Here is a 9,580-nt window from a genome sequence, read left to right as displayed (position 1 = left end):
ACCTTACTGCTGTTTGTCACTTTTTATAATGAGCGATGGCCTCGTTAGGTTTTCCTGTAGATCATAATGGAGTCGTCAGAGTCCCATCGCTCTGTTCTTCTGTGGAGGCGAGACTAGGAGGGTATATTTACCTCTTCATGGGTTTTTGCTCTGCTAAAGTTGTACAATTACTTTTTATTCCCTGGGCTCTAAGAGGAGAAATTTAGTGGAAATAGTCAATTATGGAGTAGGGTTTAATAAAATGCTGCAACAAAAAAAATAAAAAAAATACATTATATTCAGTTTCTGTGATGTGTGGAAATGTCATTAGGCCAAACGGAAACGGTTTGAGATAATGAATCGTGTGGTTAAGGTCAAGGAAATGGTTCACAATCAATTAATTTTGCATTTCTGTGGTTTTTTGTTAGTCATCACTAATGACGCAAACCCAGCAATCAAAATCTGAATAAAGGGATTTACACAATCTCAGCCTTTCCTGAGAGGAATCCCAGCTGCAACTCCAAAATCGTTCCTTCAGAGGTTAAAAAAAAGAAATCCACTCAGCCGGTGCGGCTCTTGCCAAAAACACTGCTCATCCAAAGTCATTTGCAGCAAAGTCCATTATCATCATCACTTGTGGCGATGAATTCCCTATGATGGTGGCAGGCCCGCAGCAGCCTCCACTCTTAATGACATTCTGCTCTTGTTGGCAGCCTCTCCCAGTCAGATGGCTCATTCCCAACAGCCAGCGTGTCAGACGGGAGCGCGCACAACGCCGGACGGAGGGGACGACGACGACAGGCACACCTGATTTAAGGACAGGCCAGTCAGCATGTTGGTTTTACCTCACAGATTTCTTGTTTTTGATGCCCACTCCAAAATATTAACTGAAGCTTCGAAAAAAGAGTTAATGCTGCATTCCAGTTACCTGGGAAATTCAAGGTGAAGGTGTTTATGTTAAACATCGTCTCCAATAGCGCTTACAAATACTTTAAGCTTAATTTACATAAACAAACACCAATTTTAATTTTTGGAGTTTAGAGTTACCGGCGCTACATGTAAAATGTATTTTAGATGCACTTTTGCATCTGTGTCTTGTAAAAATAAACATGTTTTCACCACATTTTAGTATCGGTGATGTGAGGAGAGGCCATATTGAAATGCAAAGTCTGCCTTAAAAGTTGTTACTGGGGATAGTCATAGTTGCTCCCAGTGGGAAATTCGACTTTGGTTGATTTTTCCGACCAGAAAGTTGGGATTTCCCAGTTCAGAGTACAACTGGAATGCAGCTTAAGTGTCGGCAGTTCTTGCAACATTTGCCAAATTGCTAAATACTTCATGAAGAGATTGCTGCATCCTTAGTGCACAAAGTAGAGTTATGGTAGATCCTCCCAGCAGCTCTTAGAAAACAAACTATAAGTGTTTACATCCCTGCTGGTATTTGCAGTTTTTCCTCATTTCAGATAACATTTCTGCTGTTTGCAGTTTTTATGCACCACAAATCTGGAACAAACATCCGGAAAATTGTAAAACAGCCGAAACACAGAGTTCCTATAAATCTAGACTAAAAACCCGCCTGTTCAGAGTTGCTTTTGAACCTTAATAAATTAAACTTTAACCAACATTTTAATATGTGATGACGCAACTTGGAAAAATGTAACGTTTCAGTTGTTGATTTTTGTGTTTTTATGATGTAAAGTATTTGGAACTGCCTTGTTGCTGAAATGTTATACAAATGAAACTTTATTGTAAACGTTATTTTTAATGTTTAAATACATATGCAAGTTTTTTTTTAATTTTTTTTTTAAACATGCTACATATTACTTTTAATTGGACTTTTAAAAACTGCACAGCATTTTATGTTGTAATTTTGCCTCATAATTTTAATTCCACATGCTTTGATTCCTGTCACTTTGTTACACCAGATTTTCACCTCATTGTGGAGTGATAATGGATATTTCTATTTTATTCTAAATCATACACATAAAGCTCATCATGTTGGAGTAAAACATTCCCTGCATGTCTCAGCTGTGTAAAGCCTGACTTTAGAGCTGAACCAGAGCAAAGCAAGATGGCTGAAGGTGACTGGAAGCCTGAGCTCGCCGGGGGATTTGAACGAGCCGCCTGGCAGGGAGCTGCTCTCTGCTGCTGACAACTGGTGATGGTGACCAGGTGGGATATGTTATCCTAACAGTCTGGAACTCTTGTGAATTATTTGCTGATAGATATAAACAGCTGTTATTGTTGGTAATGGAAAGCAATTAGAAACATCTGCATATTTGGCTGTGAGCGATGCCTCAGGATGGCGACCGCGGCTCCCAGGTGCCGCTGGGAAATAATTACATCATTGGGGCCGAGGCGGCGGGGCCGCTGCTGATCTGTGAAGAGCGACAAAGAATAGTCAAAAAAAAAAAGAACAGATATTTGGATTAACCAGAACTAGAAAAAGCTGCAAGCTGATTATATTACAGCCAATGTTGCATTCAATGTCATCCTCTCACTGCTTGCAATTCTGCAGTTTAATTTAAATAAAAATAGCTAAAAATAGAGTCGTTTTATTTGCTCAACAAACTGACTGATGCTTTATAAAGTGTGTTAAATTAAATAGAACCAAGACATTTTTACCTAAATACAGAGTTTATACACTTCTCAGTAAAAATCCAGCCAATTTTAAACATTTTTAATGGAAGTTTTGAAAAATTTCCAGCACTGCCAAAAATTTATTTTTTGGGTCATTTAGACTGAAATCAAAAAGTCGGATATGTGGAAAAAACAAACAAAATTGGATTTGGGTTGAATTTTGTCCGAACATAGCATAAACATAGCCTGTTTAATTCATTCATACTGATGAGGTCTAAGTGTAGCTCATCAAATTTAAGCAAATAATTAGTTAATTCATGATTTATTTGAATTACCCTGTTGATAAAATGTGTCATATAAATGAACTCAATTTACTAGTAAGCCTGAACATCCTTTCACAGAACAGTAAGGCATGTTTAACCACGAAGCCCATCTGCCTCCTTCTTTAACATTGTAATAAAAAAAATGCAGATTTTAAATTAACTTGTACAGTTTTAAAAAGCACAAATAGGAAGATCAGAACAATTTTTTCTGTCCAACGCCTCAGTTGGTCGCACCAGAACTGGAAACGAATATTTAAACTGCAGATAATTTAAAAGCAGCTGTTTTATTGTATCACTTCATAATAAAGTGCCAAATCAACAGGTATGAAGGAACAGAAGGGATTTAAATGTCTCTGGATCAAAACCTTTTAAAAGTTTTCCGCCTCAGACATGAGGATCCACTCTGAACAACTTTCCTCTTGCCAAATTTCTAAAACTCAAACTGCTCTGGACAGACGTACAGGGACACAGACACTCTTATAAACACATACACCCACAGATGAAGACAGCGGACATTTGTTAGGGTGATAATTTATTCCATTTTCCCAGCGACATAAAAGATCTGTCTCTCTCACTCTGATGTTTGACTTCATCTGAAATCTGTCTCTGAAAGTCTTAAAAGTGAAACTCTCTCAACCCAACCAACGCCTGACATTTAAAGTTGGTTTTTGTTGCTCAAAGTGGTTTTTATGCAACAGGAAACAAAAACTTTCATAATCTGTTGGATTTTGAGTTTATTTTCATATTTTTGGTTCCATTGCCGCCTTCGGTCTGTATTTGGGTCAGGATTTGAGGATTTGAACCAGGAACCTTCTTGCTGCAAGGCAACAGTCGACACGATTAGATGGACATAAGTGATCAGAATAAATCGCCATTAAAAAGCATTATGTAAATTAATGTCATGATTAATTTGTGCTCATACAAATGATACAGTCGCATATGGGTGGGCAATATGGACTTAAAGGTTTCACATGATATCTTGTGTTAATTATTTATTACTTCTTTTCTTCCTTTGAGTTCATAAACACAGCAATCAAAACCACAAACACAAACACTGCTCCTGAAAAACATCCTCATTTCTAACAGGTTTCTTTGGGACCCAGTCAAAGTGTGACCTGTAAATCCACACACATTCAATCATATCTTCCAATTTAGTGGAGAAAAATAAAATATCAACCACAATAATGAAGTTTTATGAGTTTTTAAACATCATTTGTTGTGACAATGATGAATCAAAATCTTATGAGTTTAACACAATACATGATAAACGATGTGATAAATGCAGACCTTTACATTAGTTTTTCTTTTTAAATCCAAATCCATTTCAATGCAATCAAGGGATTTGTAACCATAGTTACTGCTGCCGACTGCAACGCCCTGCAGTTCCACCAAAACATGACGTATGAATTATACTTTTTACCAAAATGACAGGATGATATGATAACTGGTTACAGACCACATTTATCTCAATAAATTATTTTAAAAAACGAGCATTCTTTAAAAAACTTAAATTATTTCACCTCCAGAGGAGAAATGTTCTGATATGCAGATCCTCAGAGGGACTGACTTTCTGCACCAACAACTCTCCTCTCTTTTAGCAATCCTTGAACACCACCTCCCCTCTCTAATGTGCATCGCCTCTGAATTTACTCCTGCTAAAGCATGACACCAGCGTAGTGCCCCCCGCTGAGCGGGCTCATCGGCTGTAAATACCAGCAGTCTGTGCCGCTGCGCTCCAACAATTGGTCCAGAAGAGCAGCCCGTGTCCAGAGGAGTCAGCTTTGGCCCGAATGTTAAAGAGGACGTCCTGAAAGCAGAAGGTCACCTGCCTGATTGGCTCGGCAGGAAATGAGTCCTGACTTGGTGTCCTTGAGCAAAACAGGGTGTCATGTTTATTCCTGGATTCCTACACATTTTACTGTCAGAATCCCAAATGCAACCAGATCCAAATGTCCTCTTTAGTTCGTTCTTAAGCTATCAACACAAAAAGATATTTCTGCAGAGTCACTTTTCTGCAAGACATAGGAGTTTGTTTTGAGTCAATAATTCCTTAATATTGATGAAAAATTACTTCTTCCACTGGCAGATTATTTCACTCATGGGAAAAATGTCATGAAGTGAAATAATTTACCAATGGAACTAGTATAGTATTAATATTAGTAGCAATATAAAGGAATTATTTTTGCACTGAAGATACATTGATGGTTGAATGGTTGATTAAATGGACTAACAGGTAGACAAATGGATGGACAGAAAAACAAGAGTCATCACAAAGCTTCAGTTATTACAGCTGGAAACTGAGATCAGGCCCAAAATCTGAGTGTAGTGGTGAACTGAGACATGAACCATCAGAGTCACATAAAGACGGTTACAAAGTTGGCCTTCTATCACCTGAAGAACATCTCCACAATTATAGGACTAATGTCCTAGCAATATCTACAGAAACTCATCTGTGTGTCTATCTTTACCTGCATTGATTACTGCAACAGTGTTTTCACAGGTCTACCTAAAAAATAAAATATAAAAACAATTAAACTGATCCAGAATGCTCCTTCTGCCATTCTCACTAAAACCAGGAAGATGGAGAACATCGCCCCAGTTCTCCACTGACTCCCTGTAGCTCAGAGAATAGACTTTAAGATACTGTTTAGTTTATAAATTACTGAACGGCTTAGCAACACAACACATTAATTATCTGCTGTCGTATCAGTTTTTATGCTCCTCTGATCTGGAACAAACTTCCAGAAAACTACAAAACAGCCAAAACACTGAGTGAAAGGATTGACAAACATCTGGACAAACGGACAGACTCATGGATGAAACTGCAGCAGCTCCAAACTCTTGCATGTTGTCTTCTGGTAATGAAAAACCTTCAGTAATGAAAAGGCACAGGCTAACTATAATTTACAGTTTCATAAAAGCATATAAATTCATAGAAAACTAGAGGATATAGGTTATAACTTCTGCTTAAATTGAGATAATACTAAAAACATGACTTGGGTCAAACTACATCCACATGCAGGCAGTCCAGCCACAGACTAAAAGTAGAAGATATTCCATAAGCCTGATTCAGATCCACACAAAAACAACACAGGAAAAACAGATGGGGCAGAATGGATCTTTTTCTGCAGACAGGAGCGGCTCCAACACAGAACATTATGTTTGTGCCTTTGTCTCATTGGGCCCGTAATCCCTCGGGCAACAAACAGAAAACAGCCGTCAGGTCGGATGAACCTGCGCGCCGTGAGCCGCGGCTGCTGCGGCGGGATACGCTGATGCTGGCTGGCGTACCTGTCAGGGAAAGCTGCAAGTGTGGTTCAAAAACGAGGTGGCTGGTGTCACATGAGTCTGCAGAGGGACTCTGACAAATATGAGCACAGCAGAGAAGCTCACCGTGAGGCTCTGTCAGCACTTTATTCTGCTTCCCCTGCTCTGCAGGCCATGCTCTCTTATTTCAGCTGCATCTATGAAATACAGTTTTCCTCCATGTTTTTAAACAAATTTATCCTGTTTGCTTTCTGCAGCGTCTAACAAATTAATGTTTAAGGTTTGATATCTTCTTTGTTCATGATAGTTTTACTGAAGTGGCTCTCTCTTGTCCATCAGTCATTGTAGAGCGAAAATAAACCAGATTTGAAATAAAACATTGTTTTGATTTGAAAAAAAAGGTTACATTTGCAAAAATGTGGTTTAAAGGGGCAGTATTATGTGTTTTCCATTTTATAGCGTAAAGTAAAAGAAATTTGACTTTGTAATTTACCGACTTGAAATTGGGCTTGTCTCTTTAAAAACTCTTGCTCTTTCTGAAACTTTACATCATGTTATAATTTTATGACATCATGCAAAGCTAAAAAAATTTAATTTTACACAACACAGCCCCTTTAAAATACCAAAACTGAAAATATTTGACATTTTAAAATATTAAATCAGATATGATCAATTTCTCTGTACTTGAGTCGTCTTTTCATCAAATACTTTCACTCAAGTAAAAATGTGTTGAAAATGTGTCTTGTTTTGGGTTCTCCACCCACCTCAGAGAACCACTGAGTGAAAATGAACCAATACAAACAGGCTTTCGTTAGCTGGACCAAACATAAAAGAAAACCTCATAAAAACACCAGGTGAAGTCGCTCTTGTTGGGACACATTTAAGTTGGAACTTATGCAGCTCAGTGTCCATGTTGTGTTTGATTTTCTTGAATTTTACCATTCCAGCTCAAAAGGCACCAGTCAGGCCTTCAGCTCTCCCAGCCTGTGACTGGACTGTGCTGTAAAAATAGATCCCGGTCCCACCACCATGCTGGTGTTTGAACCTTTGAGGCTTTTGTGCAGGTTCCTGCTCCAAAGCCGGTTTACATGGTGAATACTCTTATATTACTCAGCCTGTTGAATCTGTTCAGTGTGTCCTCAACTACAAGTCAAGTACATGATCAGATTAAAAAAAAAGTATTTTCATTAAACTGATCCTGTGTACTGTGCAGATGAAAAACAATAATAATAATTGGTATGTGGAATCCTTCCTCTTCCCAGATGGTCCTTCAGCCTTTTAATATTGAAATCTGCTTTTGTGTTATTTAAAAAATTACAATAACCTTTCTGCTAATCCCCTGACTTACGAGCGAGTACACCTGGGTTTCTGTGATGCACGTACGTCCAAAATCCCCTGGCTCTAGATAACATATTAGGATTATAAATAGTTTAGATGAGCATATCTGTTTAATTTCATCCAGCCTCCCTCCCTGAGCCAGGATTACAGAGGGGACCTTGGGTTTGTGTGGAGCGCCGATACTGCAGCCTGCAGACAGACATGCATTTTTAGATTACTTAGAGATAAAATGAATAGAATATCTGCTTATCTCACTGGTCTGTGTCTCACAAAACAAGGAATACAGAATCAATACTTTTGGGGGATTATATTTTAGTTTTTAACTATAATATAATTCCAGCTAGGAGACAAAAAAGAGAGACCCCAGCATTATAGTAAAGCATGTCTGATTGTTAGGCTTCTCTTCCTCAGGCAAAATGGACCAAAAAATAAACTGAAGTCACTCTTTAAATGGCCACAAGTTTTGGGTCATTTATGTTTTGCAAATACTTAATAGGGTCACAGAAAAAGGGAGAAATTATCGACCATAGATGTGAGACAAATTAATAGTGAAGCCAACAGTGAAGCCTTCACGACGTTCAGAGACAAGGTGAGGATGACAGAAACCTGACCAGCACTGAACCGGACACATAAGCTGAACCTTAGAAACTGCACCAAGAAATATCTGAACACAGATCCGTCAAAGGTTTCATGGACTGGTGAGACGAGGCTGGTCCTTGACGCACTAAATGGATCAGTGAGAGGCAAAAATCTGCATTGCTACAGAGAGCTGCTATAAAAAACAATATTCATAATTATTTCTCTGTCATATTTTATCCCTATCCTCCGAGTACTGATTCAGATTTTTTACCAGAGGCTGTAGAAATGCACTTCCTGCTTGTGTCTTTACAGCCTCGATAACGATCAGTGTTTGTTTCAGCATCTTGGCCAAACAGACTGTAGAGCAGAGGAGCTACGGATCGAACAGCAGATCTTCCCGTCGGAGGCTGACAACTCGTCCCAGTGAGATAAAATCTCCAACCGATAAGCGCTTCCTCAGACAGATGGCTCACAGAGACCCTCTCTGACAGACCCTCCAAAGAAAACGGACTTTATTTCCTCAGATATTAAACTCTGTAGAGTGTCAAAGTACAAAAACAGACATACGGTGCTTCCACTAAAGGCAAATAACACAGTTTTATGTATTGCAGAGTTTTTCCCTAGAACACCGGCTAAACCTGCACTCAAAAAAATGAACTTAGGGGGTTATTACATTAACAAAAGAATATAATGTAAAATTCTTGTTTCAAACGAAAACATGGTAAAAAAATGTTGGAAACACAAAAAATTCATCCATCCATCCATCCATTTTCTGAACACCCTTGTCCCTCAGTGGGGTCGGGAGGGGTGCTAGTCACAAAAAATTCAACAACGTAAATTTTATGAAAATTAATCATGTTAAGATAACATGATTCATTTAAGTCAGATTCATCTTGTGCTGAAGACGACAAGAGAGATCACGGAAGATCACGCGAGATCATAGGAAATCACACGAGATCACGCCAGATAATTGTATTGCGTGCCAGGAAAAGCGGCAGTTATGAGAAGACTACATTTTGCTGGCAGCATTGTGTGTGTATATATAAACAGTAGAACATGAGCACTTTTTTCAAACTTTTCTTAAGATCATGTAAGTTTTTCTTAAATCCATGGAAACTGAACAGTATGTAAGTTAGGTGAGTTAGCTCAGCTTGTAAGAGCATGGTGCTAGTACAGCTGAGGTCAAGGGTTCAACCTCCCCAACTGGCAAATCCAAATTTTTAATAAAATCAACATCTAAGAAAAGTCTGGAGAATCAAATAACATACATATTGATTTTAAAAAACATGAGCAGTTTTCTCAAATTTCCATTAAGTTCATGTAAGTTTTTCTTAAATCCATGGAAACTGAACATTATGAAAAGTAGGTGAGTTAGCTCAGCTTGTAAGAGCATGGTGCTAGTACAGCTGAGGTCAAGGGTTCAATGCCCTCATAGGGCAAGTAAAATCTAAAGGTCTTCAGAAAATGAACACTTCAAAATAAAAAATGGTTCTGAAATAAATCAACACTTCAAA

Source organism: Poecilia latipinna, unplaced genomic scaffold (genome assembly GCF_001443285.1).
Source record: "Poecilia latipinna isolate Pla-1442-1.1 unplaced genomic scaffold, P_latipinna-1.0 Scaffold1415, whole genome shotgun sequence".
NCBI lineage: Eukaryota > Metazoa > Chordata > Actinopteri > Cyprinodontiformes > Poeciliidae > Poecilia > Poecilia latipinna.
Note: the sequence above shows the minus strand (reverse complement) of the source record.